The sequence below is a fragment of the Terrapene carolina genome, unplaced genomic scaffold (genome assembly GCF_002925995.2).
Source record: "Terrapene carolina triunguis isolate 2854851 unplaced genomic scaffold, T_m_triunguis-2.0 Scaffold233, whole genome shotgun sequence".
Classification (NCBI taxonomy): Eukaryota; Metazoa; Chordata; order Testudines; family Emydidae; genus Terrapene; species Terrapene triunguis.
In genome coordinates, this window is record NW_020664584.1 from 7,319,173 (window position 1) to 7,345,610 (window position 26,438).

Consider the following 26,438-nt stretch of genomic DNA (forward strand, 5'->3'; position numbering starts at 1 on the left):
GAGAGGAAATGTACCCTTGCTGCGTATGCCAGACTGGTGACCTTACATGGACATAGCCCCTTTCCTCCCAAAGCACTTTCCAAACCAAACACGCTGCTACAAACGAGACATCAACCTCCGCTGAAATGCAGCTGACTCTGCCAAAATGCAGCGCCTGCTTAGCAGAGCCCACCAGCTCCATGCTGTCATGCTTCCTTCTTCTTCCTATGTTGTCAAACACTCCTGACCCAGCCCTTTAATTTTAAAAGCACAAAGGAAGAGACGGTCCAGTCCTTTCATCATTTAAAACCATATTATACCAAGCGCTTGGAAATATGGCATAGGGAACAATCCTTTACTGGGTGCAGTGGGAGGCACTTGATGGCTTAATACATCATTTCCATCTCTACCTTCTTTGATTCTATTAACCCAACACTAAAATTGGAAACACTATGCCTGCTAGATTCCACTCTTAACAAGCTGGACGTGGTTTGGGTTTGCTATGATTACATTTCTCTTTTCACCCCTGGAGCTTAAAATAGCCAGAGGTTTGTTTTCTTTAAGAATATAAGTACGGCCATACTGGGTCTGACCAAAGGTCCATCTAGCCCAGAATCCCGTCTTCCGACAGTGGCCAATGCCAGGTGCCCCAGAGGGAATGAACAGAACAGGTAATCATCAAGTGATCCATCCCCTGTCGACCATTGCCAGCTTCTAGCAAACAGAGGCTAGGGACACCATCCCTGCCTATCCTGGCTAATACCCATTGATGGACCTATCCTCCATGAACGTATCTAGTTCTTTATTGAACCCTGTTATAGTCTTGGCCTTCACAACATCCACTGGTAAAGAGTTCCACAGGTTGACTGTGCGTTGAGTGAAGAAATACTTCCTTTTGTTTGTTTTAAACCTGCTGCCTATTAATTTCATTTGGTGCCCCCTACTTCTTGTGTTATGAGAAGGAGTAAATAACACTCCCTGATTTACTTTCTCCACACCAATCATCATTGTATAGACCTCTATCATATCCCCCCTTAGTCTCCTCTTTTCCAAGCTGAAAAGTCCCAGTTTTATTAATCTCTCCTCATATGGAAACTGTTCCATACCCCTAATCATTTTTGTTGCCCTTTTCTGAACCGTTTCCAATTCCAATATATCTTTTTTGAGATGGGGTGACCACATCTGCACGCATATTCAAAATGTGGGCGTACCATGGATTTATATAGAGGCAATATGGTATTTTCTGTCTCATTATCTATCCCTTTGCTATGATTCCCAACACTGGCGAGAGGGACGAGCTTTTGAGCTTACACAGAGGTGTCAAAGTTCTCACAGTGCTTTACTCAGGTTATCATCATTATCAGCACAGCAGACTTGGGGAAACTGAGGAATAGAGACGTTAAGGGCCAAACCTTTTCAAGTGCTCACTAATTCTGAGGGCCCAGTTTGAGATATCTAGGGCCTGCTTCTCAGAAAGTGCTGAGCAGCCACTGAGACCCCTTTGGAAAATTTGGGTCCTCAGGCCTTCTCCTACTTCTGCTGCCTTCCAAATTGAATGCTTGGGGTCCTGGAATACATCCCGTTGCCTTTACTCTTTGCATACTCCAAGCTTAGAGCCTGATTCTGATTTCACTTAAACCAGCATAAAACTGGAGTCAATGGAGTTACTCTTGATTTACCCCATGTGTGTGAGAGGAAAACCAGTCCCTAGAGGGTGAAGAGTTTGAATTCACTTAGTTCTCCACTCTCGGCTGGCACCCTGCATGTGAACTGTAGGTTTTAGCTACTCTGCCCTAAGCAAAGCAGGGCGTGGTTATTAGCCACCATCTAGGATTCCTGGAGAATTGAAGGGAAGATGCTGATACTTCCCTCAGTGATTTGGACTAGTTAGTCTATCAGCCTTTTTTTGCCTCTGGCCCCGATAAAAGATCCTGCCTTAGGAAAATGCCTTTGGCAACTGCAGGGAGAGAAAGAGTTTTCCTTACATGCCAGAAGTCCCAGGGACTGCTGATCAATAGGACTTCCTCTGCCAGGGCCTGGGGAGCATAAAGAGCCACAGGGACTAGTACAAGATGAACTGTGACCTTCACCGTGTCCCATGCCCGTGCTCAGGCACTCTCCATGGAAGGAGGGAGGTTATTGTCTTAATACAGCTGCAGCTCCAGTATGAATGACTTTTCTCCCTCTGTCACGTTCTTTATCCCAGGAAACCAAGCTTGCCTTGCCTCAGGATGGTCCTTACTGCTTGGCAGCTGCTGAGTGAGTTGGGGGTTGGGGTGGCCTCAGCCTACAGATGGCTGGAATTACTCTCACCACCAGCATTACCTAGGAAGATAGGAACAGCCAGACTGGATTAGATCAATGATCCAGCCAGACAAGGTTTCTGTCTCTGACAGTGGCCAGCACTGGATGTTTCATAGGCTTGGTCTACATTACAGACTTATGTCAGTGTAACTATGTCACACAAAATCCACTCCCCTGAGCGACACAGTTATACCGTCCAAATTCCTTGTGTGGATTGCACTATGTCAATGGGAGGGCTTCTCCTGTCGACATAGCTACTGCGTCCTGGGGAAGTGGAGTACCTACACGTCACAGTAGTGCTATACGTGTAGACCAGCCCAGAGGAAGATGCAAGGAACCCTGCTGCAGGTTGTTATAGGGTAGCCTGGACCCAGGGAAAGTTTCTTCTTAACCCCCAATAGATAGAGATTGCAGAAAGGTTTATGACCCATCCAAACATCTTGTTGATTTTTTTTTGTATTTACTGTTATAATTCAGTACTTTTGCTATCCAAGTAAAATTTCTGATCCCATTGTAATCCTGCTAATCTTTTGGTTTCAATGAGATCTGGTGGCAGTGAGTTCCACAGTCTAACTGTACATTGTCTATAAAAGCATTTCATTTTTATCAATTGTGAATTTGCCACCTTTCCATTGCATTGAATGTCCCCCGCCACCCCCGCCATGTTCTTGTGCTGTGATATGGAGATAACAGAAGTTCCAAACCTCCCTTCTCTAGGCTGTTCATTATTTTAGATATTTGTACCATGTCCCCTCTTCTCCATCTCTTTGCTAAGGCAAACAATCCCAATCTTTCCCATCTCTCTTCACATGAGAGTTTAGTCAGGCCCCTGGTCATTTTAATCTCTGAACCCCTTCTAATCCTAAAGAAGAAAGAGACCCTTGAGCTCCCGAGCCCAGGAGACACCTAAAGTTAGTGGAGAGAGTGGGGTGCCTGTTCTGTTAAGGGTGACTAGAGTCCTGTAAGAGAAGGAGGGTGGGAAACTTGCCAGTGACAACAGAACGCTGACTTCACCTGGGGCGTTTTGAAAAGCTTGTATGCCTGATCTAGCCACATGTACTCGGCACACACACATAGCTAAGAGCAATCCAAAAGCCCACACTGGGTGCTTGCAGCGGGTTCCACATGCCCCCATGTTAGATGCTCTTGCTTTTGTGCATGTACTTTTCAAAACCTGGTTCAGGAGTTGGGCAAACCTGAAATCCCTTTGGAGGGAATCTAATCCGCTTGCTTGGGTTTGCCAGGATCCAATACCATTACCCACCTCACACCAGCTAGGTGTGTGCAAAGGTTGCTCTTGGGTTTTGCACAGGCACGTAGGAATCTCATTGCATTATGCAGCCACTTGGTAGAATGGGCAGAAAAGTAGTAGTCCATTTGGTGGCTGTTATTAACAAATGCTCCCCCTCTCAGTGTTTCAGGTTAGCTTTTAGAATCAAATGTTTAGAATTTGCATAGCATTTTATCTGGTTTATTTTAGTTCCCAACCTGCTCCGATAATGTCTCCTTAGCTTCTCTGCTTCATGCTATCTTGGCAGAGACAGGCCTTTTCATTCTCCTCTCTCTCAGGGATCCTAGGAACCCTGGTTAGGAAAAAAAACCCACCCAAGCCCTAGCACCAAATCAAATAAAATCCTGTCGGCCCTCTGCCCCTCCTCGCTGCATCTCTGAAGAACGAAAATGCCAATATCTCAAGTGCTGGCTTAGGAAAGCTTCAGCCTGCTATTAGCCTAAATGCTTTCCAAATTCTAATGAGCCCAGAACGGTGATATTTACAAATGTTTGAATCTCGGACCAGCTGTTTGTGTCTGTAAACACTAATAACATCAGCAAGCTGAGCTCTCTCAGACTGTGTAGGAGGAATGTGGGTAAAGCTGCCTCAGTGCAGCGAATATGTGGCCTGAATAGAGAGAGGGATATGATATCCGAATGATTCTCAGCGGAATAGCAGGCCGGATTCCATTGAAATCAATTGGGCCAGATCCTTAGCGGGTGCAAATCAGGGCAGTTCCATTGAAGTCAGTGGAGCTAATCCATAGAGTGTGTATATTTTTGTAAAATAGGGAAAAAGCTGTGGACAAAGCACATCTTGTTCCAGGAGTATTGCTGCCCGACGAGTCTTTCACTCTGAGAAGTGACATATCAATGCTCTGTCATTTTAACTTCCTTGCTAACTAATAAAATAACCACTTAGCACTCTTACAGATCATACTTTTCACCCCCAGATCTCAAAGCTCTTCGCAGAGGTGGGTAATCACTATTATCCCCCTCTTACAAAATGGGGAAACTGAGGCACGAACACGTGATGTGACGTGCCTCAGCTCACACAGTGAAATGGTAGACAAAACAAATCCCTGTAACTTGCTTCATCCAACTGCTCTGACCTTGGACCTACCTACTCCTCCCCTGGCGATCTGATCATTGTAATTCTTGGGGTGAAACGACCAACCTTAAAAAAGCTGCATCTGGTTCATAGAATATCAGGGTTGGAAGAGACCTACACCTACTGTGAGTCTCCAGCAAGTGAAAGGAGATCCCAGAAGGCTCAGAGCTTTAGGGTGTGGTTCCAGGAGAAGGGTGTGTTTTGGCTACTGCGGGGGCTCCAGAAATCATAGAATCATAGAAGATTAGGGTTGGAAGAGACCTCAGGAGGTCATCTAGTCCAGCCCCCTGCTCAAAGCAGGACCAGTCCCCAACTAATTCATCCTAGCCAGGGCTTTGTCAAGCCTGACCTTAAAAACTGCTAAGGAAGGAGATTCCACCACCTCCCTAGGTAATCCATTCCAGTGTTTCACCACCCTCCTAATGAAAAAGTTTTTCCTAATATCCAACCAAGAGAACTCAGTAGCCCATATGCGCAGAAACACAAGCCCTCGAGACCCCCTCACCCCACTCCTGTGCTCGGCTGTCTTCTTTGGGTTCGGAAACCAGATCAGATTTAACTTAGAGTCCTAGTTTGCAAAGCCTTCCATGGGATTGGCCCAAATTCCGAGGGGCCTCATCACTCTGCATAATTATGGCTTTCCATAACAGTTGTGTTCTCCCACATCAGTGGAGTTGCCAGCCTTAAGAGTGAGGCCGGAGTGTGCGGGAGATGACTGTCTCAGACCTGGTCCATGCCTCCGGAGCTCTCTCTCAGACCACATCAGGATGAGTAGGAATCAAAGACAAACCCCATTTCTCTCATTACCATTCCCACAATACCACTACCTCCCCACCCCCGAAACCAATCAAAAGCCCCATCCGTAATAAACAGTCAAGTCCCAGCTGACAGGAGAGGAATGAGAGAAGCCTCTCTTTGTGTGCACACATTACTTGGAGAGGAACTCGGATGCCATGGTGATGAGGAGCCGTAAAGGAACCTCGATCGATAGCTCTGTCTCTGCTGTCATGTCCCTGTACTCCCCTCACCCACCTGCCCCACAGTGCCACCCATTCCTCCAATCTCTGTCCAACTTCCCTGACCTTGGAGCACGTCACTCCGCCTGCCAGCTCCCGCTCCATGCAGTCTCCATCCTAGTTCTCGGCTTAGCTACAACCCCCCCACAGTCATCCATCTAGGTGTTTATGTCCTTCACTGACCTACCTTCTATCGCTCACTTCACTTCCGTCTCCATCCCCCTCTGGCCCCATATCTAGTCACCCTACTCCTCATCTCTCCATGCCGCCTCATAGGCACGGACATTTCACCTCACTCCTCTGTTCCACCTGACCTCTGGGCTCTCCTCCCTCCCTCCACCTCAGTCTGCTCGTGACACTCCTCTGCTCTTCCCCATACTCTGCTGGCCTCACTCCTGGAGCTGGGCGCCCTGCTACTCCCCTCTCCTGGACACAGCTCCATTACTTTACGTGGTGCTTTCCAAACACCGACTGAGACATACTGCACCAGCTCTTCTTGTACCCTTCCCAGAACCCCCCTGTGGCTGGTGCACGCATGTCCCTCTTTCTCTGGTGCTGCCCCATCTATCTGGACTCTTTCCCTCCATCCTTCCGTGGCACCAAGTCACAGCCATCCTTTGAATCCAGATTGAAACAGGTGGGGAACTCTCACTGCCTTGGCCAAGGAAGAGGGGAAGTTCTCCCTAGCCCTTGAGCACCAGCTCAGGAGTAGGAGGAGCTGTGCTCTCCTCCTCCTCCCCAGAACTCCTTACTTTATCATCCTGGTGCAAATCCTTCTCTCCAGCGTGTGACAAGTTCTCACTCTGTGAAGTGCCCTGGGCACTGTATGGTAGGCTTGCACGGAATGGATAATAGATCGCCTCTTTCAGGGTCCCCTGTAATCACTCTTGCTTGCGGATGCTGTCCAGGGATTGCAGAATGAGATAGGATATGGGATTGAAAGGCGTCTGGATGGCAGGCATACACTCCTGCTCAGGTGCCAGATGGTGGACGCAAAGTCAGGCCAGATGATGGGCAGGCCACTAAGAAGGACTTGGGATGGAGCCAGCAAGGATCTGGAGTCTCCACTGACGTGCCAAGCAAGATGCTACGTGAGTGTAACCTGCCCATCAAAATATTCCTTTCAAGCTGGAAAAGGAACAATAACCTCTGCTCTGGGGCCAAACCTGTAGAAAGCAAATATACTTCTGGGTTATAATCCTAGCTCTGAGAAGGAGTCTGGTATAGTGGTTAGAGCAAGAGGCAGCTGGGAGTCATGGCTCCTGTGTTCCAGCTCTGACTTGCTGTGAGAATTTGGGCAAGTCATTTACCCTTTCAGTTTAGTAACAATGGCTTGTCTGAGGCTTAATGAACTGTTTACAAAGTGCTTTGAGATCTTGGACAAAAAGCCTGTGCAAGGAATAATTCTGCTGGCGAGACAGAAGCCCATACTAGCCTATTGTTCCCCAAAGAAAGCACTTTCTCTGTGCCCTTTCAGAGCATTTCACTGAGGGCCTTTTTTCCCCTTTTTTTCTTTAACATATAATATTCATTTCACAGCACTTAGTGCCCCTGTTACTGTAACAACTAAAAAAGGGACATTTTTAATCATCACATATTAATATTTCATGCTTCCACTAATTGCATTCTAGCAATGTGAGCATCACACGGCATATGCAGATTAAATCCAGCACCTTATCAGCCACATTGGCTTTGGTTCTTTCCACGGGGAGAGGGGGCTACAGCTCTCCAGAAAGCCTCTACATTGTGCAGCATCTTATCAAGGTGTTCTATTTTTGATATGTTGAGTAAAAGGCCAAGGGGAGTCCTGGCTTGAAAAAGAGCAGGGATCTTGGTGATATGTCTGATTCATAGGTGTGGGAACTAGGGGTGCGGGGAGTGCTGCAGCACCCCCAGGTTTTATGCAGGGCTCCGCCGCTGGACTCACGCCCACCCCCAGCTGTGGGCCCAGCCTCAGTCCTCTTACCCCTGTCCGGGTCCCCCCTTCCTGGAGACAAAGCCCTGCTGCCGGCCCCAGCTCTGTAGCGGGGAACAGACAGGGGTAAGGATGGCTTTCAGCACCCCCACTATTAAAAGTGTACCAGCTAGGGTTGCCAATTTTGGTTGGATGAATTCCTGGAGATTTATTACATGACATAATCTTTAATTAAAGATTAATCTTTAATTCCTTGAGACTCCAGGACAATTCTGGAGGCTTGGCAACCCTAGTTCCAGCACCACTGGTCTGATTAGAAAGGTGCATGCTGCCGAGACAGGCTCTATATGACTATTATAATGGTGACAACCGTATTCATGGCATGTTACATTACCACAGCTGTTATACCAATCTACACCACAACGAAGGCTGCAACATGCTCGACTTGAGTTAAAAAAAAGGCGAAGAAAAAAAGAAAAGAAACAAAAGGGTGAAATGAACTTCCCGCCATAATATCTGTCAGTTACGTAGGCATTCTTCATCTGTAGAGCTCAGAGTGCTTCACAAAGGCAGGCAAGTACCACTATCCTTCTATTTCAGGTGGGGAAACTGAGGCACGAAAGAGGGAAGTGAATTGTCCAACCTCACACAGCAAATCTGTGGCAGAGCCCGGGACAGGACACACATCTCTCAGTAGGATGGCCAGACCACAAGGCCTTGCCACCTCCCACGGACTGGAACATGCAAAGCATAGGCAGGCTTTGTGAAACCACCTTACAAACATCCCCATCTAGATCTTGCTCCCTTTCTAGTGTTTGAGGGGAGGATGATAGGTCCACGGCCCCTCCACTGTCCCTGTGGTCCCTTCAGGTGTTATTTTACCCATCTGCCTCCCCTTATGAGCTCCAGAGTCTCTCTTGCATCTTCAGGGCTCCCCTTCTGTCCTGGCCAAGGTTCTGACTTCTGTCTTTCCCAAGGGTGGGATGTGAAAGCAGCAAAAAGCAACGTGTGAGCAGCCAGGAAAGCACAGACGGGCCCCTGGAATCTTACCTTTCTAGCCATGTCTCAGACACCGAAGAATTAAATGTGTCTTATAACTGGCTCCCTGACTGAGAAATGCACCTACGGAGACTGGAGGCAGTCAATAAAGCAGACACTGGAAGCATCAACTTCCATGGCTTTGGCTCGACCAGGATTTAAAGGCGTGACATTAGATCGTGCCTTGATCTAACAAACACCTGGTCAATCGGTAATCAGAATAAAGCGTGTTGTACTGCTGCCCATGTTCACTGGTCGACATAAAGCCTGGGTGATCCTTGGCTCTAACTTGATCAGCTTAGCATGTTGTGCCTTGTTTTAGAGTTTGAGAAAGCAGCATTGCCCACCCCAAGCGTTACACAGAACGAGTCAACCCCCCAAAATCATGAACTTGTCTTAAAAATCACAATTTTTTAAAAATGAGGAAATGTTGGGTCTTTTCCCCCCTGCCTTCTGGGTTTTGTGGTTCTAGGGGGTCACATTTTCCAGCTTTTCCCCACAATCATGAGGCTACAAACACCCTTTTCCAAAATGAAAATTTGAGATTTTCTTAAAGCTGGGGCTTTAAGAGAAACACCAAAGATCTCAGGACTCAGTAAAATTGTGAGAGTCGAGAACACTGAAACACTGTTAGGTCGAGCTAGCTACCGTGTTCTAACATCACACCACTATATCCCAGTCAAAAAAAAATGTGTGTGTGTGTGTTCTATAAATACTGTAATCACTTTAAAATAGTACCTACCTGGGAGATCATTAATGTAGGGGAATATTTATTTTCCTTTGTAATTATATTGAATTAAAAGGAAGTTTATATTGGAAACATCTGCACCATATTAAGTCACTGGAGAGAAGATTTTATTTTTTTTTAAACTCCCTCCTGAAGAGCAGAATTTCTTTAATGCCTTTTTAAACATCTGTTTGCTCACATGCCATTTGACATGTGGTTTAACACTGGCACAACCACTGTGAAATACAAGAGTAGTGTCATTCATAATCAATTCAGGCAACACAAAGCCCGATTCAGTACTCAGCTATACTTGTGTATATCAGTGGTAGCTCAGCTGAAGTCAGCGGGGTTACTGTGGATTTACACTAGTATAATGGAGAGCAGAACATGCCCCACGGGGAGGGGTGGGGGACGACTCTGGTTCTAATGCCAAGACCGGTTAAAGAAACATCAATATTCAGAGGAAAATCGCCACTGTCAACCATTTCTCTCGGTTGGGAAGTAGGTTTAGTCATTCCCCAAACTCCTGTTTCAGGAGGTAATGAGAAAAATTAACAATCTTGTCAGCCCTGGAGACTTTATCATGAATCTCACCTATTCGGCCTTTTTCTTAAAGCACCAGCTCTTGGAGTTATGTGATTAATGGAAACTTTCAGCTTTCATCTAAAAAAACCCCCCAAAATAAATTTCTAGCCCTTGTGGTTGCAGAGAAAGGCTTGAAGACGTGACTCTGAAAGGCTCAAAAGCCATAAGACAAACAAAAATAACCTCATATTTCTTATTTTTGAAATTCTCATGCTGTTTAAACCAGTCTCCTGATCTTTGATTGCTTGGGTTTGGTGACACTGCAACATTTCTGCCAGTGTAAAATGTTACCAAAACCAGCCTTTTGCAGGCCCTTGACACATGATGCCTGACAAACTAGAGACAGCTTTTAGGAAGGGTTTTAAAAGAAAACAATATAGTGCCCCATTGCTATCAGCAGCCAGAGGTTTGCTGGTAAAAGTGTCATTCTTCTCCAGCAGTGTATATCTGTCCATGTCTAGGAGTGGCTCAGTAGCAGCTATACCGGTGTACTTTGGTCTGGCCCGTTGTGTTAATATGGCAATGCTTGTTGTGTTAAGCCAGAGGCAGTAGGATCTGTCAATGACTTGACCACATTTAACCCAGGTCAGTAAGTTGAGAGAATCCTACCAAAGTGGTCAGATGCATCTTTCAAGAGCTCCAGGTACCTGGGATGTGGTTGGTTCCTTACTAATCGCAAAGAGTGGCACAATGATGAATTGGGCTTCCAGGGTTTTCACATCAACCATGCCTGATCTGGGCTGCTGGAAATCCTGTCCTAGCACATTAACCCTCTGTCTGCCAGACCAATAGGCCAGACATCCTCCTGATGCATGCATTTATTTCCTCTGGCTTAAGACACCTGCCTCACACAGAGAGCACATTAAAATGGAATACAGTCACTTTGTCTGGGTTACAGCCAGTGCTAGAGTAGCAGGCGTCATTAGGGGAAGAGAGAGGGTGGGAGTCCACACCCCCATAAAATGGAGCCCCTCCCCTCATTGCCTCCCTGCTCTCTAATCCTGATCCTGGGACTGACACTCCCCACAGATATCATGCCCAATTAAACACGTCAGAAAGAAGCTTGTTCACCAAGGCCAGGGCTGGAAAATTTAACATGAGATTAATTAGCTTTGCATCCCCTAAAGGTCAAGGAGCTCTGGCATCATGCAGCCACATTGAGCAGGCTCTCTTATTACGCCCCTCTGCCAGGGGGGAGGCAGCATGGCCAGGCAGCACGCATCCTGGGCCCAGAAAGGGCCGTGACCAGCTCTCCGAAGCACACGGACCTCCCTTGACAAAGTGACTCAGCCAGCGGTGCTTTCCGTCTCTGACAGATTAGAATAGGGATGCTTGAAACAATGTCATGGTCACTGCTGTCACTACCGTGCAGGAATCCCTTACAAATATTGATATTCAATTCAGTCACAGCCTACGGCCGGAGCTGGTTTACTAGATAAGCTATTTTTCCTTCCTGCTGTAAGTGCTTTGCTTCACAGATTAGCTGTTTAATTGAGAGCCAGGTGTCTAAGGCCCCAGAGGACTCAATCTTAGTGATGAACTGTCAGTGAAGACAAGGCAAAAAAAAAAAAAAAAGAAAAATCCACTTCTCCCCGTTTGCATAAGGCTTATTTCAGTGCAAGGACGGCACACAGCTGGGCTGTTATTGCCTTCTTATTGCAGTTGCTGACAAAGGGCAAACATGAATTTCCATCCTGTACCTTGGCTTCATTTGGTAACAAGTTTCCCACAACTTGGTTTCTCTGAGAATTAAAAAAATAAAATAAAAGCCCCTCACAGAGGATGACTGCGGGGTTCCGCAGTCATCAAACCCCTCCGCTCGCGAGCAACCGCTCATGCTCTGCAACGGATGCCTGGTTCTACTCTCTGAGGTGCCACTTCGGCAGAAGCCTGACAGGCTTCCAAGAGCCCAAATTGTCTTCCAGGTTGGATGAAAACATCACCCTTTGGACAGAGTGTTGCTGTAGTATCTCCAGCCTATCTGGAAGCAGCAATAGCCACCAAGCTTTCTGCAGCAGGTTAGTCTTAATTGTCATAGCAGAGGATGGGGAGCCAGGACTCCTGAGTTCTATACCCAGCTCTCTCTCTGATTGAGGTCACTGAATTTCTGCATCTCAGTTCAGCTGGCTGTAAAACGGGGATACTGGCACTTACTGACTAAAGGGTGGGAGGTTCTAGAGAAGTGCATAGTAGTATTATCTTGTGAAAAAGCTTGCTGTGGTCAAAATCCCTATCCAGGTTTGCAGACTATAGAGTTTGGGGCAGTTTTGAGAAATATTCAGAGTTCTGCAACTTTTCTAGGCTGAATCTCCAGACCCTACCACGGAATCTCTCAGCCCATCAGCCAGGCCCTTTGCATGCCCCCTAGCGGAAGGCATCCTTTTCAAGGAAAAATATGAAGGGATTCCAGATAAATCACTGAGAGTCATAACCTAGCCTGACTTCTTGATCTGGCATCACAATATTGTCAGTTTGATGATCTAGTTGCCCCATAGGATGATGCCAGTTGGCAGGGCCTATGTCAGAGTCCCAGGTGCCTCTCAAAAGCCTATAAACAAGTGGTTTGTTAATAAAAGATGGAAACCAGATTTGCTGCTCAGAGACTTTCATTTGGATGAGGGAAGGCCTGTGAGCTCAACTGCTTTTGCCCATGAAGGTCACTTTTTCATCAAGGGTTCCCAGAGGGACAAAAGAGCCAGCAGGTGTTTTCCATCTCTGGTCCCAGTGATTCTGCAAACTATCAGACTGAGATCCCTCGCTTTGCCGTGGGTGGTCGTCTTATCAAGAGGGGATTGTGTTTTGTGGTGGGGAAATTTGTGTAAAACAAGGCTCAAGCTCCGGAGGCTCTGAGAACACACGAAAGCATAGAGCAGACTGGGAGCTGATCTCAGGTTGACAAAGATTGACTCTAGCCTGCCAGAAGGCTTGTTTCATAGATTCATAGATTCTAGGACTGGAAGGGACCTCGAGAGGTCATTGAGTCCAGTCCCCTGCCCTCATGGCAGGACCAAATACTGTCTAGACCATCCCTGATAGACATTTATCTAACCTACTCTTAAATATCTCCAGAGATGGAGATTCCACAACCTCCCTAGGCAATTTATTCCAGTGTTTAACCACCCTGACAGTTAGGAACTTTTTCCTAATGTCCAACCTAAACCACCCTTGCTGCAGTTTAAGCCCATTGCTTCTTGTTCTATCCTTAGAGGCTAAGGTGAACAAGTTTTCTCCCTCCTCCTTATGACACCCTTTTAGATACCTGAAAACTGCTATCATGTCCCCTCTGTCTTCTCTTTTCCAAACTAAACAAACCCAATTCTTTCAGCCTTCCTTCATAGGTCATGTTCTCAAGACCTTTAATCATTCTTGTTGCTCTTCTCTGGACCCTTTCCAATTTCTCCACATCTTTCTTGAAATGTGGTGCCCAGAACTGGACACAATACTCCCGCTGAGGCCTAACCAGCACAGAGTAGAGCGGAAGAATGACTTCTCGTGTCTTGCTCACAACACACCTGTTAATACATCCCAGAATCATGTTTACTTTTTTTGCAACAGCATCACACTGTTGACTCATATAACCCCTAGATCCCTTTCTGCCGTACTCCTTCCTAGACAGTCTCTTCCCATTCTGTATGTGTGAAACTGATTTTTCCTTCCTAAGTGGAGCACTTTGCATTTGTCTTTGTTAAACTTCATCCTGTTTACCTCAGACCATTTCTCCAATTTGTCCAGATCATTTTGAATTATGACCCTGTCCTCCAAAGCAGTTGCAATCCCTCCCAGTTTGGTATCATCTGCAAACTTAATAAGCGTACTTTCTTTGCCAATATCTAAGTCATTAATGAAGATATTGAACAGAGCCGGTCCCAAAACAGACCCCTGCGGAACCCCACTTGTTATACCTTTCCAGCAGGATTGGGAACCATTAACAACAACTCTCTGAGTACGGTTATCCAGACAGTTATGCACCCACCTTATAGTAGCCCCATCTAAATTGTATTTGCCTAGTTTATCGATAAGAATATCATGCGAGACCATATCAAATGCCTTACTAAAGTCTAGGTATACCACATCCACAGCTTCTCCCTTATCCACAAGACTCGTTATCCTATCAAAGAAGGTTGGGGTTGTTGGGGTCATCAAACCTACTGTGACTCACCAAAGATGCCATTTTCCTTTGATATCACTCCAGCACCATCCAGGAAATGGTACTTCCAAACTGGTTCCCCTCATTGGCCAGTCTGCATGCCCAGCGACCCAATGAGAACATCACTCTTGGAGGTGTCGCTTTCAGTGCCAGCACTCCTGAGCAGGATGTTAGAGGACATGGCACCAATAGGCTTTGCTGCAGGGTTGCTGTGCCTTTGGTCTTCTGTACCATCCAAATGCTTCAACATCAGCAGTGTGCAGGCTGGAAGACCCCCCACCCCTGAGGAACTGTGAGTGGCAAGGCGAGGGACTCTCGTGTGAAATTATTCCAAATGCACTGGACTGTCCAACTTGAGTTAGTTCTACTTTAACTCCCTTATGCTACATGGGACAAAACACACTTCAAGCGCTGCCCCACACATCCACTATATCCATTCTGGTGTCCCAATATTCAGCGTTTGCATATATGGCCATTTCCTTGCGTCCAACTACCACGTCAGAGTACTCTGTTCAGCTCATAAAGTCATCAGGGCTTTCATGAGGAAATGAACTAGCCAGAGTTTTTAGAAAGAAAAAGAAAATCCAGCAACACGACAGGGGGACTTTACTAATCACACACACACAACAAGTGGACATTTCTGATTACGTACACACAACACACACACAACAGGTGGACTTTTCTGATTACACACACACACACACACACACACACACACACACACACACATACTTAAAAAGAAAATCCCAGCTACCTCTGGTACCGATCATCCCTCCCAAGAGAGCTCAGAGAGATCTGTGGAGTGATTCTCCGAAGAGCGCAGCCAAGTTCCAAAGCTTTGGTTTAATAACTAAAACAAACACTGCAATCTTTTTAATAACTCAGTCCCCAACTGTTCCTTCTCAGAAAGCTGGAGGGTCTCGGTGTCTCTCCCAGAAGATGCAAAGACCCTTCTCGTTCTGGTGTAGTTCAATAACTAGAACAAACCAGAACTACAGAATAGTGTAAAATAGTCCGATGGGCGTTTGGGAAAGTGGCTCTGATGCACTCATCAGCTTCCTAGGGAGAGGTTATTGGGGGACCTAGAAGTTATTAAAAAATGGAGGAAAACAAAGATGTCAGAGTTATTAAATTAATTCTGCGAAACAGTCTTTGCCTTTTGGGGAATCTTAAATACCCCAAACAAGTTGAAAATAAACTAAAGTTTAAGGCAAAAGACACTATTTGCTGGGTCCACTGTCTGGTCTGTTGCAAACCAGCAGGTTCCCACTGCAGAGCCTGCTCTGTGGCACTCACATGCTGGCCAGTTAGAAAGGGGAGGTTTTATGTTGCAAACAAGGACACTAAAATGTATCTCGATGGTCAGATGTGATCCATGGAATTCTAAAATTAGGTGAGTGATTTCCCTCATGTATAGTGCGGGGGTGCAGCTCATGGAGACTAGAGTCCCCTCTGACCGGGTGCGCGGATTCTGCTGAGTAATTACAATGGGCTAAGTCTTGGCACTCTCTTCCATGAGAGTAAATAGTGCATTGGCCCCCTGCTCCTGCATATGGCTCTGCAATGGCTTATCCTGCTGCCAGTCAAGCTGCAGCGGAAGGAGGTTTGGAGTGACTCCAATGAGGACCTGCGGAACTGCTGAAATGAACTGGGAGCACACGCAAATATCAACCATATATGGCAGTGGGAGCAGTCAGGGACTGTATCTCCATGCCAGGAGGCAGGTCCAGCAGCTTCATAACAGCTACATGGCTGCTGCCATGGAAAGGCCTCAAGGATTTCATTTCTCCTCCATGAGCATGGAGGTTCTGAGGCCTCTGCTCTGGGGTTGGTGGGAAACATGGGTCAGGATTTGGTCCAGAGAATTTACCATGGTGATTACTGTCTGTTAGACCTGCCTGCAGAATAATTCCTATGATACCTGCTAAGATCATCCTAGGTATTCTGCAGGATCATATCTCTGCTCTGTAGTTATGGTGTGTATATAGGAGAATTGGGTGGGAATTTTTCAATTACACGTTTTTTCATCAAAAGATGCAGATTTGTCAAAACTGAAATGGTTCACAAAATGAATCTCCCAACTCACAAAACTAATCTCCCAAATCAAAAAACTTCTGTGGAAAAAAAAACCATTTGAAATTGTTGAAACATTTCGTTTTGACACTTTCAAAACAAAAAATTCCACTCCTAGTCCGAGTGACCTTGGGCAAGTTACATCACCTCTCTGCTTCTCAGTTTCCCTAGCTGTAAAATGGCAATACTGATCTCCTTTATAGAGCTCCTTGAGACTGCTGATAGAACGTGCTGTCTAACAGTGAGGTATTATTACCTATCAAATACAGGTATTTGTATTCCAACTACAGGAAGTATGGTCTAATGATTAGAATGCTGTCTTGGAACTCAGGAGACCCAGGTTCAACCTCTTGCTCTACCACAGGTTTTCTCTATGACATTGGGCAGGTCACATAGCCTCTCTGTGTCGCCGTTCCCCATCTGTACTATGGGGATCAGAGCACTGCCCTGCCACACAGGGGTGTTGTGTGGATAAATACATTAAAGATTGTGAGGCGCTCAGACGAAGGGAGCCCTAAAAGTACCAGAGGTAGATCCACATCAACTGAGATCACAGCCCCTTTATGGTAACACACACATCGTAACAGTCGGGATCCCTAAGGCTATCTCTACAGAGCATAAAAAGACCTGTGGCAGCTAGTCTCAGAGCCGGGGTCAAATGACTTGGGCTCGTGGGACTCACACTGTAGGGCTAAACGAAGCAGTGTAGATGTTTGAGCTGGGCCCTGGCCTCCAAAACCTCCCTTCTCCCCAGGGTTTAGAGCCCAAGTCGAGCCCAAGCCTGAACGTCTATACTCAGATTTTTAGTCCCACACGCGAGCCCCAGGAGGCTGAGTTAGTTGACCTACACTCAGACAGTCATTGCTGCAGGTTTTTTGTTTTGTTTTTTGGTGTTTTTTGTTGTTGCTGTTGCTGTTTAGATGTTCCCTCAAAGCTTTCAGAGAACTATCCACAATGACTCCAAGATCTTTCTTGAGTGGCAACAGCTAATTGAGATCCCATCATATTGTATGTATAGCTGAGATTATTTTTTCCAGTGTGCATTACTTTGCAGTTATCAATATTGAATTTCATCTGCCATTTTGTTGCCTGGTCACTCAGTTTCCTGAGATCCCTTTCTAAGTCTATGCAGTCAGCTTTGGATTTAACTATCCTGGGTAATTTTGTATTGTCTGCAAAATTTGCCACCCCACTGTTCACCTTTTTTCCAGATCATTTATGAATACAGTAGAACCTCAGAGTTATGAACACCAGAGTTGAGACGAATTGACAGTCAACCACACCCCGCACTGGGAACTAGAAGTACACAATCAGGCAGCAGCAGAAACAACAACAAAAGCAAATACAGTACAGTACTGTGTTAAATGTAAACTACTAAACAAATAAAGGGAAAGCAGCATTTTTCTTCTGCATAGTAAGTTTCAAAGTTGTATTAAGTCAATGTTCAATTGTAAATGTTTGAAAGAACAACCATAATGTTTTGTTCAGAGTTACGAACATTTCAGAGTTACGAACAACCTCCATTCCCGAGGTGTTCATAACTCTGATGTTCTACTGTATGTTCAACAGCACTGGTCCTGGAACAGATCCTTGGGGGACACGCTTCTCCTTTGTGAAAACTAACCATTTATTCCTACCCATTGTTTCTTGTCTTTTAACCAGTTACCGATCCAGGAGAGGACCTTCCTTCTTATCCCAGGACGACGACTTAGTTTACTTAAGAGCCTTTGGTGAGGGAACTTGTGAAAGACTCTCTGAAAATCCAGCTACACTATATTGACTGCATCACCCTTGTTCACATGCTTGCTGACACCCTCAAATAATTCTAATAGATTGGTGACATGGTGTGCATATACATGTGTGCGTATGTATGCACTTGATTTCTATGGGTATATTCTCTTTGGATGGGTTGTGTGTATATTCTCTATCTAATGTTAATCTTGTTCTGGAATACTGGAGAAAAGATCAGCTAATGGCAGGGTGTGATCTTTTATCCTCTGCCTTCCGACTTCACGGCAGAGCTAACGAAACACTCAACTTTCACTGAAGAAATTGCTTACATGTTTCATTAAGGATGCTTCCATTTGCCCGAAGACTTTAAGAGAAGACTTACAAACGAATCCCAGTGGCACTACAGGTTCAGAGTAAACTTTCCAATCGTTCTAAACAGGGCTGGGGTAAAGGCATAAGAGGTCCTGGTTGATGGAGATTTAGGAAATGAAACTAGAAGTTTGCACAGCTTTTACTGCACTCTAAGTTACCTGTCTGCAGCATAGAGTATAGGCCTATTGTGACCTAATCGATTTCCCCACATATATCATGTTGGGTATAACAAAATAGCATTAACAGTTGAGCTGGGCAAAATGTTATAACCAAAACTTTTTGACAAAAAATGTAGATTTGGTGACACTGAAATGTTTATATCCCTGGAAGGGTCATTATGGCTCAGTGTGTTAATTAACATTACAACAAGGAGCTCTCCAGAGCTAAAGGAATTGTCTTCTTTTCTGTGTCTAGTTTTTATTGCTTTCTTTTTTTACCTTCCCCTCTGAGGCTGAGCTAAGAGCAAACAATCAGATTATTAATTATACTAATTATATTAATAATAATAATAATTATGATTATATATGTGATCTCTTTGAAAGCAGCCCAGAAAACTCCAATCAAAGAGAGTGAATTGATTTTCCAAATGGATAGGCATATGAATTCAAGTTTTCATTTCACCAGGCCACAATTATGATCTAATTTCTCTAGATCTTTTTTATTAAAAAAGAGCAAGTTTGTCAAAAAGTTTTTGCAATGAAAAATGGTTTTTTGACAAAAGTGAAATGAAAATTGGTTTTGACTGACATTTTGGATGACAAAATTTGAAATGAAATGAATTTCATTTTGAAAACAAATTAATTTAGTTTCCCCCCTTCTTTCTCTTGATTATTTGAAACAAAATGAAATGAAAACTTTTGTTTCATTTCAAATTTTCTTGCTAGAAAAATTTGTGAACATTTAAAATGAAAGGAGAAAATTTAATTTCCTTCAAAATTGTTTGTGAAAATTAAAATTAAAGCTTTAGACCAGCCCTAAACAAAACAGACATACCAAAACCAATCAACATGGGGAACGCATTAGGAGGACATTCCTGCTCTTTGTTTGGGTCCATTGCTTTTAAGACCCTAGTCAACACTTATTTCTTGGTATCAGTTTCCTAAACTCCTGCTTGTTCTTGATCTATATATTCACACATTTGGGGTCTGATCCTGAGAGCTTGTCTACATGGAGAGTCAGTGTATGGCAAGCCAGGGTATGAATCTACCAAGGACCAGCTTGCCATGAATTAACTGGCTGTGTGGACCATGCTGATGTGCACTAAGTACTATAGTGCACTTTGAGGTGCTGCTGTTTCAAATGTCAAAGCACATTATGGAACTCTGAGTGCATGGCAGCAGGGCCCACACACACAGTTAGCGTGTGGCCATCTAGTGCATTGGAGATTTGCACCCTGGCTTGCCACTCACTAAGTCTCTGTGTAGACAAGCCCCAAGTACTTGCACTCTCATTGAAGTCAGTTTGAGTTGTGGGTACTCAGCACCGCACAGGATGAGGCCCTTGACAATCTTCTCCTCCACTGTTCACCTTATGCTGAAAGGGGCTAAACAGATTTTTTTTAATTTTAAATTAAAAAACGTAATTTCACTATGAGTAATCCAGCTGATCCTTTACAAACATGAGCAGCAAGGTGTCTAAACGTTAGTCATTGCAATGCTAAGCCTAAATCCTCTTTGTAGATACAGCTCTGGGTATCTTTCACTGTATCATGGCTACAATGGGGGAGGGGCAGGGAGGGGGGACTTAAAGAGACAAGGTAAACGCCTGACAAAACTCCCATTGACTTCAATAGGTCCAGGATTCTGCCCGCAATGAGGGGCCAGGTTCTACTCTCAATTACGCTGCTTAAAACCTGTAGTACTCCAGTGAAGTCACTGGTGTTATTCTGCATTTTCACCAGGGGAACTGAGAGCTGAATCTGGCACAAAGAGCTCAGTTGCCAAATTTGGAGGACTAAATTAGGGCTCCCATTTCTGTATTTGAGTGCTCACATGATCACACAGGTACCTCATTTAAGCCCTGGTGGCTTAGGGGCATGGCTTACACTGTCAGAAGTCTGAGGTTTAACTTATGTGGACGCCATCATGGCAGTAATGAAAATGATGGGATCTTTGGAGATCAGAATAGATGAATTTATGGTCCCTTCTAGGCCTAAAATCTATGAAACTGAGCTCCCAAGTGCCAATGTGAGTGATTAATTAAACACCAATGTTTGAAAATGGGCCCACAGACTGTATTGGAGCTTCATGAGTCTGCTTTTTGAGTTTCACATTAAAATTCTTATTGGCATTTCCCCTTACAAAAAACAAAACACTAAACAAAATGCAAAGTTGGATTCATCCCTTGACTTCAGAGAATGCAACAAATAGACTTTTCAATACTCTGCTCCTAATCACCTTCAAAATCTCTCTCGGATGGGCTAACATTCTCTTTGACAGAGGCAAAATAAATATTAAAGGTCAGTTGAATCATATAAACCTGTTTTGGGAGTACTTTCATACTTGGAATTCCCTGGGTAACATTTAGGCTATGTTAGCACATGGGGGGAAAAATCTTTGGAGGAAAGAATCTTTAAAAGAAAGAAAATGGAAAAGAAACAGCAATTAAACAGAATGTCATCTGTAATCCCATTGGTGCAAAAACTAATGATTACCTACCGGGCAATGGACAATGGCACATGTATTAATCTAATTAAATCCTTCGGTACAGCAGTTTGTAGCCACTCATTAGAGTGCTACCAAGGTGATCATTAATGGCTGGCCACGACTGATTTCTTGAGAATTGAACTTTAATTCTTTATCATTCACATCCTAATAGGAAAACATGATGCTCCAGTCCCCTGTCTCCCTCTCGCATCCACCTTGCAGAAAGCTTCTCATCAGCTGCCTATTGACTTGATGGTAGCTAATGAAGAAACCCCCAGAAGCGCTAATGCTGTTTTAACTACAAATGATTTATTTAAGAGGAAAATGAAATTTCCACCAAATGAACCTTTAGGCAAATTTCTCAGTTGTGCAAAAAATTGACATCTATCTTGGGGTTTTGAAATGGATCTAGTGCTGGCAAAAGGGGCCATGTCGTCAGCTTTGGAGAATTAACTCTTGCTTTGTCCAGGGCCGGCTCCAGGGTTTTTGCCGCCCCAAGCGGCAGGAAAAAAAAAAAAGCCACGATCACGATCGGCGGCAGCCCCACCGCGCCGCTTTCTTCTTCGGCGGCAATTCGACTACAGGGACCCTCCACCGAATTGCCGCCGAAGAGCCCAACATGCCGCCCCTTCCCCTTGGCAGCCCCAAGCACCTGCTTGCTCAGCTGGTGCCTGGAGCCGGCCCTGGCTTTGTCCACACAGTAGGCACAGCACAAACTAGCCTGCATTGATGCAAGGGTCATCCTGCTTTGCCCGCCAGTGTGCTTCCACCGCGTCCTGGAGCAATCACATCCAGGAGTTCATGAGCAGTTCCGCCTGCCTGCCCCTTCCAATCCTTCTTATGCCTTTGTGGATATCTATCTGCTATGGACTGGACAACTCCAGCCAACTTCACACAGGCTGGGGAACAAATGCCAGATTTTTCTCGCCTTGTGCCCAGGGCAGAGTCCGAACCAGCCTGCTTGTGCTCTTGCTGGACTTGTTCCCTAGCCAGCAGAAGGAATGTTGGTGGAGAATTTCAGAACAGGCTAGGAAAGGTAAATACAGCTCTTCCATTCAAAATAACTCACACCCTACCCCCACCCACACTGAGCTCAGTGGATTGCTGACAGACAGTTCTGCTGCTAGCATAACATGTAGCACCAGGAGCTGCTCTAAGTGAATCCTGGGTGCCTTACCTCCTTTGGTTGTTTTTTCCCCCTTGTAAGTTCCTTGGGGCAGCGATGTCTTTATTTTTGTGCTATGTATGCACGGCTCCTAGCGCACTGGGGCCCGGTCCATGACTGGGGCTCCAAGATGCTCCGGTAATACAAATGATAAAAATAGCTGACCCTACCCCCACCACTCTATGTTTCACCCCTGCCATGGGACTATCCCCCACCCTCTTCTCCTCACTCTGTGCAATGCCACAGAGAGAGGAACAATGGTCCAGTGGTTAGTGCCCTAGCCTAGCCCTTGGGAGACCTGTGCTGCCACAGACTTCCTATGTGACCTAGGGTGAGTCATTTAGCCTCTCTGTACCTCAGGTCCCAGATGAGAGGAGTGTTAGGAGGATAAATTGTTAAAGAATGTGCTCAGGTACTGTGATGATGAAGGCCTCAGAAGTGTCCAACCCTAGATAGACAGTTTCCTTTCAGTGGGTCCTTCCTTCCCTATTGAATCTGTCTCCCTCAGCATGGGTGTATTCCCCTTACACACCCGCTGGAGCCAAGGTTACATTCCCCTGCACTGGGCCCTTCACCCACGGCGGGGCTATCCCCCTCAGCTCTTGCCAATGACACTCCCCTTGCTTCTCCGGGTGGGGAGGTTTCCTTCCTTGTGTATCTTTGCTTGTTCGGTGTCACTCTTTGCCTTCCATGTAGTGTATGTGTGTGTGTTTTATTGTGTCTTTTCTTTGGTTGTCGCTCATGCTTGTTTCCTGGCAGTGATGTGGGCCCCTTTAAATGGCTCTTGAATCAGGAAAGGGAACAGACCTTTACCAGGAGCCTCCGCTTTTGAAAATGTGGCCTTTGAAACTGTTTCTAAATAGCTGCTTCAGAGCGGTGGAAGCCGGCCACCCAGCTGTGGTGAAAAGCCCGCGAGAGAGGCACTCGCCCAAGAGACTGCGTTGAGGCAGCGTGACACTGATGTCCAAGCACAGAGTCCAGAGAACTCTTTGCCTGTCCGTGTCGCTTGGATGGTGAGCAGCGTACATTTCGATCTGGAATACGGATTCCTGGTGTCTGGGATAGCAGGGGAAGAGGGAGAGGTTGTCAGAGTTTAGGGTAGCTATCAGCACTGGGCTCTGCAATCACTCTGTCCTTGTTAGCATTGGCAAGGCTGATATTTGTGTGTGAGAAGCCGTGGGCGTGGGACAGCCTGACAGGGACCTGAGCACCGGGGGCCATTACTTTTCTGCTAAAGATTCTGCTAACTAGTGCTTAGCTATTTAGCTTCCCCAAATAGCCTTACTTAACAGTCCTGGAATTAATCCCTAATAGTCTTATGTGTCTCCTGCTGGCTGGAAGGGGGGTAATTCGGTGCCAAGGCTGCATCAGGTGCAGAGGTGGCAGGGGCATGGCTCATGCAGAGGGTGGGAGGAAACTCAGCTAAAGCAGAGAACTCCCCTTGCCCCACGTAAAGCTCTCGAATGAGCGAGTCAGCCCTGCAAATACAGGGCCAGATTAGCTCCTTTCCCTAGTGCCCTGCATGCAATTAGTCCCTGTGCTCTCCTGAGTGAGTGCAAGGCCTGCTCCCTCTTACCACCCCAAAGGGGGGCGAGACCATCAAGTCTCCCCCATTCCAGCTTCACCTACCTCCCTGGTTCAATGTTGCCCAGGCAGTGCAGTTTCACACCACCACATGAACCTATAATTAAAAAGCGCAGTCTGACCCCGTCCTATTTCCTCTCCCGAGACTCAGCAGCACTGTCAGCCAGCTAGCACTGTGGGGGAGGGGTGCCCCTCTCGCTCCCCACTTCCCATACGACAGCTGGTTCTTCAGTGTGGTGAAATAGTAACAGGATCACACAGAACAACAAACTCTGAGCTGTGGTAGTGACCTGGGACTGGTTACTGTGTGTGTCAATGGGCTTGTTCATATAGAGCTGATAATGAGCGTTGGGCTGTCAACACTAGTTTGTTATTGTAGGGTGACTTGGGAGCACTTTGCAGGTCCTAGTTTAATAATGTATGGCTGCTCAGGAGTTCTGGGCTGTGCATGCTGTAGGCTTGCTGGTGAGTTCTAGGCTGAGAGCCGTGGTCTGTTATTGTAGAGTGCTTAGTCCCAGATACTAAACTGGTGGCATTGTTTTTTTATTTAGACAAAAGAGCTGTGAAGTGTTTGTTCTGAAAAGCCCTACACAATCACATGGACTTTTCAAACAAATCCATTATAACTAAACAGTGGATCACATTGTGGGCCACTGCTGACCTTGACAATGTCCCTTTAAATAACCTGCACTGGGAGTTCACAGGAGGCCTGATCACTCTTATTTATTTGTTTAGTTTCAAGTGCCCTCCTCCCTCTAACCTCCTAGCACACACTGGGTTACCTGCCAATTCCCTGGCGTATACTGGAACTTCCCTGAGCTCAAGGAGTACAGCAAATCCTCTGTGCCTCTGTTTCCCCTTCCACTCTTTGTCTATTTCCATAATAAGCTCTTCAGAGCAGGGAAGGACTCTCCCCCCACCCCCGCATGGGTATGTGCCATGCCTAGCCCAGACCCACCCTACATGCTACTGTAATTCAAGTGGTAATAACCATTCGGCTTCACACACTGTTCAAATCTTCCCAGCAGTAGGGCTTTGGTGTGCCTCTGTTGATGACAAAGTCTTTCCACAGAGCTGGCTAGAGAAACACGCGCAGGGCGGCAATTTCCCAGAACTCCTTGGGCCAGAACAGTATCTGCGGGCAGGAGGAGGAGCAATAGCACGACCTGCTCTCACCTAGTATGAATTCATGCCTGCGCAAGGCAGGAGGTTATAGTGGGGAAGGCATAGTAGGCTTCTCTACAACCCCACCAACACAGGCTACTGAGGGGACTGCCCTTCCCAGCCGAACCCCCCCACGTTCTGTGCTGCACTGGCCCCCGCAGGAGGATGTGGTCATCTGATGCTGACAGCATTTCTGCTCTCAGGGCCCCCCAGCGGAAGCAGCTGTGGACTCTGGGTGGACTCAGCCCACAGTGCTTGTGGCTGTTCCTCTTCAGCGGCCAACCAGCGCCTGAGGCCTTGTCTACACAAGGCTTCTTTGCTCCAAACTTCCCACCAGTTCAGCTTCCACAGTGATAGCAATGGACGCGATGATTAAAATGCTGGCAGCCCATCGACAGTAGAGGGAAGCTGAACTGGCGCTTGCAATGGAGGAGAAATTGGGGCAACAGGCCTAGCATGGGCCCACCTGAGTCCCCCTCTCTGGCTTTGTAGCGCCCTAGAGTGCATTGCTGGATAATTTCATCAAGTGGCGTTGATACACAGCTGCTAAGGAGATGCTGCCACGGATACTGCTTCCTCTGATGTAATTGTAGTTATTCATGTCTGTTGTTGTTCCCTAAACAAAAGCACTTCATCTTAATGCTACAGATTCTTTAATATGCAAATGCTGCCTGCTGTTCAGTGCTAAAAAGGCCTGTCTCTTGCTCTGGGTCTGGTTTTGTTCACGGTGGCAGCACCTGATGACAGTCCCTATAGTTTAGGGCCATTATTTGTTATGATTCACGAGTCTCCACTTGATTATTGTTCCAACTCTCTTTTTCCACCTTCACATTTCTGAACCAAGGATTGAAGATGAAATTTCGCTCCTGGCCAACCTGCAGCCTGGGGGGAAAGTTCTGCGTGGACTAAAGATGGGAGGCAGCTGCCAAAGTCATTCTGTGCACTGCCAGTGGATTTGGCATTGCTGGGTTCACACGTCCCATAACGCTCACCAGCTGGTTCCAGCCATGGTCTCATCACTGTGTATCCCGCGTGTTCAAAGATCACAAATCAGGCCCCCCAAAAGCATGAGAATGGCTTACAAATCATGAGTTGTAAAGAACAGGTACTACGCTTGATCTTAGCTCATAGAGAGCCGAGAAGCGATATACTACATTGGGGGATTCTTTTTATTTGCCTTCCATTTTTCTGAGCCTTTAGGGTGCATTCAGGTAACATTTTCAAGCTTTTCTCTGCAACCATGAGGACTAGAAACTTTTTTTGTCATAATAAAAGGCTGAGATTCTCACAATCACATGTCTCCAGCAGCTGGGGATTTAAGAAAAACAAAAACAGATCACGAAAGTTGGCAACGCTGCAGACTGAGGAGAGGGGTGTAAATATGATCAGCAGCTGGAGGACTGAAAGAGAATTTCCTGGTCCCATGTTGCTGAGTGTGTGTGTGTGTGTGTGTGTGTAATTTCTGTGAATTGCTGGGAGGAGGCAGCAGATCTGGTCACTCCCAAAGTCAGAGTATGAGGGTGTGTAGGCTTCCTGGGGGGTGCAGATGGGGGGGGGGGTTCTTTAAAACCATTTAGAGGCAGTGGAGATGGGGATAAGGAAGTTGAGGG

At 46.0% G+C, this 26,438-nt stretch overlaps 1 pseudogene; it reads right to left on the reverse strand.

Annotated features, from left to right (window-relative positions):
* Positions 1–25,865: 25,865 nt before the first annotated feature.
* Positions 25,866–25,975, reverse strand: LOC113407649 (annotated as a pseudogene).
* Positions 25,976–26,438: the final 463 nt, after the last annotated feature.